Raw genomic sequence first — 12,396 nt, forward strand, 5'->3', positions numbered from 1 at the left:
TTCTGGTGGGTGGTATAATGTTCTGGTGCGTGGTGATAATATTCTGGTGTTCTGTATATAGATGGATTAAAAAACATACTATATATAGATGGATTAAAAAAACAAACATACTATATATATGGATTAAAAAACATACTAAATATATATGGATTAAAAAACATACTAAATATATATGGATTAAAAAACATACTATATATATGGATTAAAAAACAAACATACTATATATGGATTAAAGCATATTATATATCTATATCTATATTTTAATAAAATTACTATATATATGGATTTAAAAAAACATACTATATATATATATATATATATATATTGATTAAAAAACATGCATATATATATATATATATATATATATGCATTAAAAAACATACTGTATATAGATGGATTAAAAAACAAACATACTATATATATGGATTAAAAACAAACATACTATATATCTATACATTAAAAAAACATACTATAAATATGGATTTAAAAAAAAAACATACTAATATATATTATATATATATTATATATATATATATATATATATATATATATATATATATATATATATATATATAAAATATAGATGGATTAAAAGACACTGTATATATATGGATAAAAAGACAAACTATATATGTGGTTTAAAAAAACATACTATATATATGGATTAACAAACATACTATATATATAGATGGATTTAAAAAAACAAACATACTATATATAGAGGGATTAAAAAAACATACTATATATATATATATATATATATTGATTAAATATACTATATACGTGGATTAAAAAAACATACTATATATATGGATTAAATAAAAACATACTATATATATGGATTAAAAAAAACATACTATATATATATATATATATATGGATTAAAAAAACATACTATATATATATGGATTAAAAAAAACATACTACATATATGGATTAAAAACACATACTATATATGGATTAAAAAAAAAACATACTACATATATGGATTAAAAAAACATACTATATATAAGGATTAAAAAAAATAATACTATATGTATGGATTAAAAAAACAATACTATATATATGGATTAAAAACACATACTATATATATGGATTAAAAAAAAGTGGTTGATCCTCACTTCCAGGAGGTCGGCTTGGCATTTGGAGAAATTAGATCTGGGAATTAGATCTGTTCCAAGATTGCCATACCAAGCCGGCCAGGAAGAAGCTTGGGAACTTGAGCATTTCCTAACGCCTGCACTTGTCCCCCCCCCGTTAAACGTGCTTTGGGCGAACAGGTCCTTCTGTCTGTCATCCGTAAAAAGAGGTATACCTTCTTTCCCCTTTGACAGTTGAGCCGAAGCACACAGACGGGACAGCAGGAAAGAACTCAGCAAGGACAGCAGGGAAGCATTTTGATAGGCATTTACTATGAATGTCATAGTAAACAGGCCTCTCTACTAATCCCATAGAAAACTAAAACTAGCCTTCTCTTTACAAGTGAGTTGTAGGACTGTCTAAACAGGTTCTTTTTAACCCATTGCACAGAGTACTGCAGGTTACAACAAGATGGCAGTGTATTCCCACCCACCCATACTCAGAGTTACCTCGTATATCCGCAGCAACCTTTCTGATCAACCCCCTATAATGGAACACTGAGGGAGAGGAGCGGCAAAATCGCATACTAGCACATTATGATAGGCTTACCTTAAATATCCACTGACAGGAATTCCATCGTCACCTGGTTTTCTTTCCATGTTCACAGGCTCTGGTCACTTGAATGGCGACAATCCAGCAAAAGCGGTTGGTCCTCGCCTAGAGGAGGTCGGCTTGGCATTTGGAGAAATGCTGGGAAATAGATCGGTCCCAAGATTGCCATACCAAGCCCGCCAGGAAGAAGCTTGGGAACCCAAGATTGTTGATAATGCTGTCCAGCGAAGCCAATTGTTGATAACGTCGTCCAGCAATGTAAATTATTGATAATTCCCTCCAGCAATGTAAATTCTTGATAACGCCATCCAGGAATGCAATTTATTGAAAACGCCGTCTAGAGATGGAAATTGCTGATAATGTCGTCCAGCGATGTAAATTATTGATAACGCCATCCAGCGATTTAATTTTTTGATAACGCCGTCCAGCAATGTGAATTGTTGATAACGCTGTCCAGCAATGCCAATTATTGATAACGCCATCCAGAAATTTAAAATGATGGGTATCAAATGCATAAACATAAAATATTCCGGACAATGGGCATCAAACGCATAAATATGAAATATTCTAATGTTATGATGTTCTGGTGGGTCGGTATAAGGTTCTGGTGTATGGTTATAAAGTTATGGTGGGTGGGTATAATGTTCTGGTGTATGGTTATAAAGTTCTGGTGGGTGGATATAATGTTCTGGTGGGTGGGTAAAATGTTCTGGTGGGTGGGTAAAATGTTCTGGTGGGTGGGTAAAATGTTCTGGTGGGTGCCAGAACAACAACCTTATAGAATTTAGAAAAAAAAGGTGTGCACCGACGACCAAGTCGCAGCCTTGCACACCTGGGTCACCGAGACCTGATGCTGGTAGGCCCAGGACGTACTCATTGATCTGGTAGAGTGCGCCTTAACAGGGAAGGGTGGAACCCATTCCTTCAAAGCATAAGCCTGGACAATCGTCTGTCTGATCCATTTGGCAATGGCCGCCGCAGACGCAGCCATGCCCTTCCGAGGTCCCTCAGGAAGGACAAAAAAAGGCAATCCGATTTCCGAAAGGATTCAGTGGACGACAGGCAAACCCTGATCGCCCTGACAACATCCAAGGAATGCAACGCGCCCTCCTTAGGATGCTTGGGCTTTGCACAGAGCGAAGGCAAAACAATGTCCTCATTAAGGTGGAAGTCAGACACCACCTTAGGGAGAAATGACGAGTTAGGTCGCAAGACCACCTTATCTTTATGAACCACCAGGTAAGGAGAGCGGCAAGACAATGCCGCCAACTCCGACACCCTGCGAGCCGAAGTGATCGCCACTAAAAAGGCAACCTTCTTAGACATCAGAGTCAACGATATCTTCAGGATGTGTTCAAAGGGAGAACACTAACGCAGACAGAACCAAGTTCAAGTCCCATGGAGGTAAAGGCTCCCTCCGGGGAGGGGCCAAATGTCGCACACCTTGAATGAAGGTGCGAATTAAGGAATGAGACGCCACAGGGCAGCGAAGGAACCTGGATAACAACTGAATCTGAGGAAAGGCAATACAACTTGTATTGCGCCGTGCAATAAAAAAAAAACTATTTAGGGGACAAAAGTTAATTGCGGCCCTGTCCACATATGTTACAGTGAGATACACCTGTTGCGTACTGTTGTATTGCGCCGTGCAATAACATACTAATATATATATATATATATATATATATATATATATATATATATATATATATATATATATATATGGATTTGAAAAAAAAAACATACTATATATATATATATATATATATATATATTAAAAAACAATACTATACAAGTCATCACTATTGGGTATTGTCATCTGCTCCGCAGGAGTAGCTAGGCATATAGACTTAGTTAAAACAAAAGGCATTTGCATGTATACACCCCTGGGGGCTGTCCCATCTGGTCAATACCCCCCTGCAGTGTCCACTCCCAACTCAGTTTGGTAGCATAGCAGTAAGAACAAGAACCCCATAGAGAGGCGGGGGCGGCGACTGTCGGAGGACTCAGAGAAAGGAATTTTACAGGTAAGATTTTACAAAAATTCAGTTTTCTCTTACGTCCTCCGACAGTCGCCGCCTCCTCTAAGTCATCACTATTGGGATGTCCCAAAGCAGTATAGACATGAGGGGTGGGATACGCAACGGTAGAAGAGGCAACGCCGTACCCATAACAGAGAAAGGAACCTTACAAACACTGTAAGGGAACCCACTGGGCAACAGAAAAATAACAATGCTCAACAGGAGCAACCGCCCAGAACAGCAAACACCAACAGCCAGGGACCCATAAAAAAACAAGGGTCCTTCATGGCACTGCCGCACTGAGAACTTTGCGGCCAAAGGAAGCATCAGCTGATGCCTGAACGTCTACTTTGTAGAACTTGGAAAAAGTGTACACCGATGACCAAGTCGCAGCCTTGCACACCTGGGCCACCGAGGCCCTGTGCCAACAAGCCCAGGACGCACTCACAGATCTAGTAGAGTGCGCCTTAACAGGGAAGGGTGGAACCCGTTCCTTCAAAGCATAAGCCTGCTCAATGGTCTGTCTGATCCATTCGGCAATAGTTGCTGCGGACGCAGCCATGCCCTTCCGAGATCCCTCAGGAAGAACAAACAGGGAATCAGTTTTACGAAAGGATTCAGTAGATGACAGGTAAACCCTGATCGCCCGAACAACATCCAAAGAATGCAAAGCAATCTCCTTCGGATGCTTAGGCTTCGTGCAAAGCGAAGGCAGAACAATTTCCTCATTAAGGTGAAATTCAGTGACCACCTTGGGAAGAAAGGACGGAAGTGTCCTCAACACCACCTTATCCCTATGGATCACCAAGTAAGGGGAGCGGCAAGACAACGCCGCCAGCTCCGACACCCTGCGAGCCGAAGTGATCGCCACCAAAAAAGTGACCTTCTTTGACAGCAGAGGCAAAGAGATCTCCCTGATATTTTCAAAGGGAGCACGCTGTAGCACGGACAGAACCAAGTTCAAGTCCCATGGAGGTAAAGGCTCCTTCCTGGGAGGAGCCAAGTGTCGCACACCTTGAATGAAGGTGCGGACCAAAGAATTAGACGCCACCGGGCATTGGAAAAGAATAGCCAGGGCAGACACCTGACCCTTGATTGTGGCCAGTGCCAATCGCTGATCCACTCCAGACTGGAGGAAAGCCAACACTCTTGACACCGAGTACGAGCGAGGGGAAAACCCCCTGGACTCACACCAGGCGAAATAAGCCTTCCAAGTACGGTAATATATCTTACCAGAAGAGGATTTCCTAGCCTTGATCAGCATAGGGATAACCTCAGGAGAGAGACCCTTGTCCTTCAGGACCTGGGTCTCAGCAGCCAGGCCATTAAAGCCAGCGACTGTAAAGCAGGATGGAAGATCGGTCCTTGAGACAGAAGATCTTCCCGCATGGGCAGTCGCCACGGAGGCGCCACTGCCAGGTGAACCACGTCGGCGTACCAGTCCGGCGCTATCAGAATCACCAGGTTCGGCTCCGAGGCTAGCCTGCGGAGGAACCTGGACAGCAACTGAATCGGAGGAAAGGCATACATCAGCCGATACTGATGCCAAGGGGCCACCAACGCATCCGAGGCGTCCGCCAACGAATCGCGCGTTCTTGCCACAAACCTTTCCACCTTTCGATTTAGCCGAGACGCGAACAGATCCACGTCCGGGGATCCCCACTTCGCACACAGCATTTGGAAGACCTCCGGGTGTAAGGACCATTCCCCCTGGTCCAGGGCCTGGCTACTCAGGTAGTCCGTCTGCCAATTTTCCACACCCGGAATGTGAAATGCTGAGATTGCCGGGACATGAATCTCGGCCCAAGACAGAATGTCGGACACCTCCCGGGCCGCCCGAGCACTCCTGGAGCCCCCTTGGTGGTTGATGTAAGCCACCGAGGTAGCATTGTCCGTCTGTACCCGGACAGGACAACCCCGTAGACGGTCCGACCACTGTAGAAGGCAGAGCTTGATCGCTCGCAATTCCAGGACGTTGATCGGAAAGGGAGGACTCCAACTCCGACCAAGTGCCCTGGGCAGACAGGGTGCCCAGGACCCCACCCCAGCCCAACAGGCTGGCATCCGTGGTGATCACCGTCCAAACCAAGGGACTAAACGACTTGCCCCCGTCACCGACGGGGACTGGAGCCACCACAGAAGGGCCAATCTTGTCTGACAACTCAAGGAGACCTGCAGATCCAGGGACTGAGCCTGTCCATCCCAGTTGGCCAGGACCTCCGCTTGGAGAGCCCGCGTATGGAACTGAGCAAAGGGTATCGCCTCAAAAGTTGATAACATGAACCCCAGGACTCACATACAGGTCCTGAGTGACGATGCTGGAACGTCCCTGAGGGACCCGATCTTGTCCCGCAATGCTCGGAGCTTGTCCTCCGGCAGGAACACCTTCACCTGAGCAGAGTCCAAAATCATTCCCAGGTAGGGAAGACGAACCGAAGGGGACAACGATGACTTCTGAACGTTGATGGTCCATCCGAACTCCTGAAGCATCCAGATCGTGATGGACAGATCGCGCACCAGGTCCTGACTGACACTCGATCCGACGAGGAGGTCGTCCAGATACCCCAGGATCGCAATGAACTGAGCCCTCAGTAGGCCCAGAACCGGCGCCAGAACCTTGGTAAAGACCCTGGGAGCTGAAGCGAGACCGAAAGGTAACGCCACAAACTGATAATGGTCTTCCGCGACGGCAAACCGAAGGTACCGCTGATGACCCTCGAAGATGGGGACATGCAGGTACGCATCCTTGAGGTCCATTGAAGCCAGGAACTATCCTGGGCTCAGAGAAGCCACCACCGATCGGAGAGACTCCATACGGAATTTTTCGAACGCGCACAAAGCGGTTCAGAGCTTTCAGGTCCAGGATAGGACGCACCTTGCCCTCCTTTCTGGGCACAGTGAACAGATTGGAATAAAAACTCCGAAACCTGTCCCGGTGAGGCACCGGGACGATCACCCTCTGAGCAAGGAGGTCCTGGACCGCACGGTGCAAGTCCTGCAGACGCCCCGGAGGCAAATGAAGATTCGAGGGGAAGAATCTGTCCGCTGGCCGGGAAAGAAACTCGATCTTGTATCCCGACCGAACGATTTCCTGAACCCACCTGTCCGAAATCTGGAGCAGCCAAGGTTGAAGGAAACCGCGCAAACGTCCCCCCACCCCAGAGACGGGTGAGGGCGCGCCTTCAGGCAGAAGTGGACTGGCCCGTCGTAGCGGTATTGCCTGACTTCTGCTTACCCACCCAGGGCTTCTTCTGTCCTCCCTGGGACTTGAAGGGCTTGCCCTTGGACTGGTTCCGAAAGGCACGAAAGGAACCCTGACTGGATCTAGGCGCAGAACTCCTCTTGCCCCAGAAGGGCTTGTGCTTCGGGTTCTGGGGCAGCATAGTACTCTTGCCCCCCGTGATGCCATTTACCAGGGTATCCAACGCCTCGCCAAAAAGGCGAGAGCCAGCATAAGGAAAATCCGCCACCGTTTTCCGCAAGGACTGGTCAGCCGACCAGCTCTTCAGCCATATCAGGCATCGATTAAGCACCGCGACACTAGAGAGGCGTGCTACTAGAGGGGCCTCATTCAAGGCCACATCACACAGATACATGATTCCCTGGTGGATCTGGTCCACCATATCCAGGCGGGACACCATCAGTCACTAGGTTGCTCCTAAGCACCTTAGACCAGTCAGCAACCGCCTGCGCCACTAATACGGACGCGAAAATCGGTTTGAGCAGAGAGCCCGCCACCGTATAGGAATGGCGGGCCAAAGACTCCAAACGCCGGGCCGTAGGATCCCGGAAAACCGGGGAATCCTCCGTAGGAACCAGGGTAGCCTTATTCAGCACTGCGACCGTGTGATCCACCTGCGGCGGCACACACCAGCGCGATACCGTAGCCGGTGCAAAGGGATAAAGCAATTTGAACCGACTAGGCACCACGAACGGACGCTTCAAAGTGCGCCACACTTCATTAACAGTATAATGAAATTCAGGGGGACAGGGAAAAACCTGTGCTGACTTGTGGGTCCTGTGCGTCCCAAAAGAGGACACAACGCCCGGAGGGCTGGGCTCATCCTCCAAATGTAAGGTGTCCTTCACAGAAATTAATTCATCCATGGTCGCCCGTTCCTCGGGCGACCCTGGAGAGGAGGTATCAACACCCTCTACCTCCGCCTCCCCCTCAGACCCCTGCAGGTCCACAGATGAGCGGGACCCTGAAAAGGGCATGCTCGCAGCAGCCATATCACCATCTGAATCAGAGGAGAGGGACAATCTGGGTCTCTTACGAGCAGCACGTTCAGCCATCAACATTTCCATGTTTGACACCAAAGTCGCCACTACCGCGGCCAAATCAGGTCTCAGAGGGGGCACCGGAGAACTGGGGGCCCCCACCAGGGCTGGTGGAAATTTGCTATCCTGAGAATCCATGCTCAGGTGAGAAAAATCAGGGCAGTGCAAGAATCAGGTGCTGTCCCTTTAAAAGCGCTGCGATTGCGCAGCCCACCGCTCCAGCTATCAAGATTTAGAAAAGAGACCCCCAGCAGGAAGGAGACAAAACTGAGCCAGAAGCGACAGTACAGAGATATATTGAGAGCAATAACCTGCAGAGCCCCCGCAGAGCGTTGCCACCGCTGTCCTGCTTCAGAGGAAAGAGGAAGTGCTGTGAAAGTAGGCTGAACTATGCAGCTGCATGACCCAGGGAAAATGGCTGCCCCATAGAAAGGTATGGGAGGCTCCACCAAAATGGCCGCCGACATGCGGCCTGACCGACCGATCGATCCCCGCAAAAATGGCGGCGATTGGCGCCAATTCAGCATGTAGATGCGCCCATAGAGGAACTCACATGCTTGCCCAGTGTAAAAAATGGCGGACCGCGCGGTGACACCCCACCGCGGTCCTTACACAGTCTGCACCCCCAAACACCGAAGTGACCCAGGGAAGGGGACCCCTCACACACACACGCCTGTACAAACGAACCCCGCAGGGATCGCAGCCGGGGGTCACACAAGGCACAGACATGGGGGACACACAGCAACCAGGACTGCCAACCCACACAGAGGCCCCACAAAGAAGCACTTACCTGTACCCAATGGCGTGGGGAGCCTCACAAAACGGAAAGCCGCTGTCCTCACCTGACAGGGAGTGCCGTTTGCTAGGGACATTGCACTGCTGAGCCGCAGATGCGTCCGGTGAGGTAGCCACCTCACAGCTGCATCCCTGCAGTGAACAGGGATGGGTCGTTCATAATGCAAGGGCGAACCATAGCTGAACGCTCGATGGCGGGCTGGGGGTCCATCTGACCCTCTGTGCCCTGATGAACCAGGGTGGCCAGTCCAAATCCCAGCACCGCATGACCATCTTCGTCCGAAGAGTCGACTAAAAACTAAAGCTGATCAAATAAACAGCTAGTAAAGAAAGAAAAAAAAAACTGAAATTTTTTTCAATCAAATCAAATAAAAAGGAAGATAGGCTGAGACCGAAGCCCCAGCACAGGGAAAGCTATATATATGACGGATTAAAAAAATGTTTGCTGTGGGGAACGGGTGTTTTTTGCTTCAATAAATATTTGGCAGAATTACGCTGTGTCCCCTTATGCTTGCATTCACATGTCAAATTGAACGATAAGGATAAGGCTTCATATTAAAGAGCCAGACGGTTGGTGCAAATGGTCTTGGTGGAGGAGCCAGCGTTGACATTTTAAGGCCTGTTTTTATCTGAGATTTGGTGAGTTTCCAATCTGATGGGTGATCACGGCTTGCTGGTGGTGGTACACGGACATTCCTACTAGCCGCACACTCTTCTTTCCCCTTTGACAGTCGAGCCGAAGCACACAGACGGGACAGCAGGAAAGAACTCAGTAAAGGACAGCAGGGAAGCATTCTGATAGGCATTTACAGTGCAAATCTGTAGAAGGCGCAAAGGGGTAGAGCAGTTGAAACCATTTAGGCACCGTGAAAGTGCACCATTGTTCATTCACTGTGTGATGAAAGTCAGCGGGGCAGGGAAAAACCTGCGCCGACTTGCGGGTCCTATGTGTACCAAAGGAGGACACAATGCCCGGAGGATTGGGCTCATCCTCTAAATGCAGTGTTTCTTTTACAGAAGAAATCAACGCATCCATAGCTGCGCATTCTTCAGGCCACCCCGGGGGAGAATCATCTACCTCCTCCACCTCCGCCTCCCCCTCAGACCCCAGCGGGTCCAGGGACGAGCGAGACCCTGAAAAGGGCACGCCAGCCACATCACCATCTGAATCAGAGGAGAAAGATAATCTAGGCCCTTTTCCAGCAGCTCGTTCAGCCATCAGCACCTCCATTTTGAACACTAAAGTCGCCACCAACAGCGGCCAAATTAGGTATAACGGGGGGGGGGCGCAGCAGACTGGGGTCCCCCACCAAGGCTAGGGGAATTTTCTGTCTTGAGAATGCATTGCAGGAAAAAAACATAAAAAAGTACTGGCCCTTTAAGAGCGCTGCGGACCGCGCAGACCATCGCTATATATACTGTGAACACAGACCCCCCCAAAAAGGGACAAAAACTGAGCCAGGAGGGATAAACAGAGAAATATGGAAGAGACAGTCTGCAGAGCCCCACAGTGTTACCACACCGATCGCTGCTCCAGAGGAAAAGGAAGGGAGGTCACCAGAGGCTGAACTACATGCTACAAGGCTAAGGCAAAATGGCTGCCAATAGAAAGCAATGAGAGGCTTCGGCAAGATGGCACCCTGATCACCCCACACCTGTCATATGATGACACTGTACTGTACTGGTGACACCCTGATCACCCCACACCAGTCATATGATGACGCTGTACTGTACTGGTGACACCCTGATCACCCCACACCAGTCATATGATGGCGCTGTACTGTACTGGTGACACCCTGATCACCTCACACCAGTCATATGATGGCGCTGTACTGTACTGGTGACACCCTGATCACCCCACACCAGTCATATGATGACGCTGTACTGTACTGGTGACACCCTGATCACCTCACACCAGTCATATGATGGCTCTGTACTGTACTGGTGACACCCTGATCACCTCACACCAGTCATATGATGGCACTGTACTGTACTGGTGACACCCTGATCACCTCACACCAGTCATATGATGGCTCTGTACTGGTGACATCCTGATCACCCCACACCAGTCATATGATGGCTCTGTACTCCACTGGTGACACCCTGATCACCCCACACCAGTCATATGATGGGGCTGTACTGTACTGGTGACACCCTGATCACCGCACACCAGTCATATGATGGTGCTGTACTGTACTGGTGACACCGTGATCACCCTACACCAGTCATATGATGGCACTGTACTGGTGACATCCTGATCACCCCACACCAGTCATATGATGGCCCTGTACTCCACTGGTGACACCCTGATCACCCCACACCAGTCATATGATGGCACTGTACTGCACTGGTGACACCCTGATCACCGCACACCAGTCATATGATGGCACTGTACTGTATGGTGATACCCTGATCATCCCACACCAGTCATATGATGGCTCTGTACTGTACTGGTGACACCCTGATCATCCCACACCAGTCATATGATGGCGCTGTACTGTACTGGTGATACCCTGATCACCTCACACCAGTCATATGATGGCGCTGTACTGTACTGGTGACACCCTGATCACCTCACACCAGTCATATGATGGCGCTGTACTGTACTGGTGACACCCTGATCACCTCACACCAGTCATATGATGGCGCTGTACTGTACTGGTGACACCCTGATCCCCCCACACCAGTCATATGATGTCACTGTACTGTACTGGTGACACCCTGATCACCGCACACCAGTCATATGGTGGTGCTGTACTGTACTGGTGACACCCTGATCACCCCACACCAGTCATATGATGGCTCTGTACTGTACTGGTGACACCCTGATCACCTCACACCAGTCATATGATGGCACTGTACTGTACTGTTGACACCCTGATCACCCCACACCAGTCATATGATGGCACTGTACTGTACTGGTGACACCCTGATCACCCCACACCAGTCATATGATGGCGCTGTACTGGTGACACCCTGATCACCCCACACCAGTCATATGATGGCTCTGTACTGTACTGGTGGTCATATGATGGCGCTGTACTGGTGACACCCTGATCACCCCACACCAGTCATATGATGGCTCTGTACTGTACTGGTGACACCCTGATCACCTCACACCAGTCATATGATGGCTCTGTACTGTACTGGTGACACCCTGATCACCCCACACCAGTCATATGATGGCTCTGTACTGTACTGGTGACACCATGATCACCCCACACCAGTCATATGATGGCTCTGTACTGCACTGGTGACACCCTGATCACCCCACATTAGTCATATGATGGCGCTGTACTGTACTGGTGACACCCTGATCACCCCACACCAGTCATATGATGGCTCTGTACTGTACTGGTGACACCCTGATCACCCCACACCAGTCATATGATGGCACTGTACTGTACTGGTGACACCCTGATCACCTCACACCAGTCATATGATGGCACTGTACTGTACTGGTGACACCCTGATCACCCCACACCAGTCATATGATGGCGCTGTACTGGTGACACCCTGATCACCCCACACCAGTCATATGATGGCTCTGTACTGTACTGGTGACACCCTGATCACCTCACACCAGTCATATGATGGCTCTGTACTG

The sequence above is a fragment of the Pelophylax lessonae genome (genome assembly GCF_965119305.1).
Source record: "Pelophylax lessonae genome assembly, chromosome: 3".
In the NCBI taxonomy this organism is placed as follows: domain Eukaryota; kingdom Metazoa; phylum Chordata; class Amphibia; order Anura; family Ranidae; genus Pelophylax; species Pelophylax lessonae.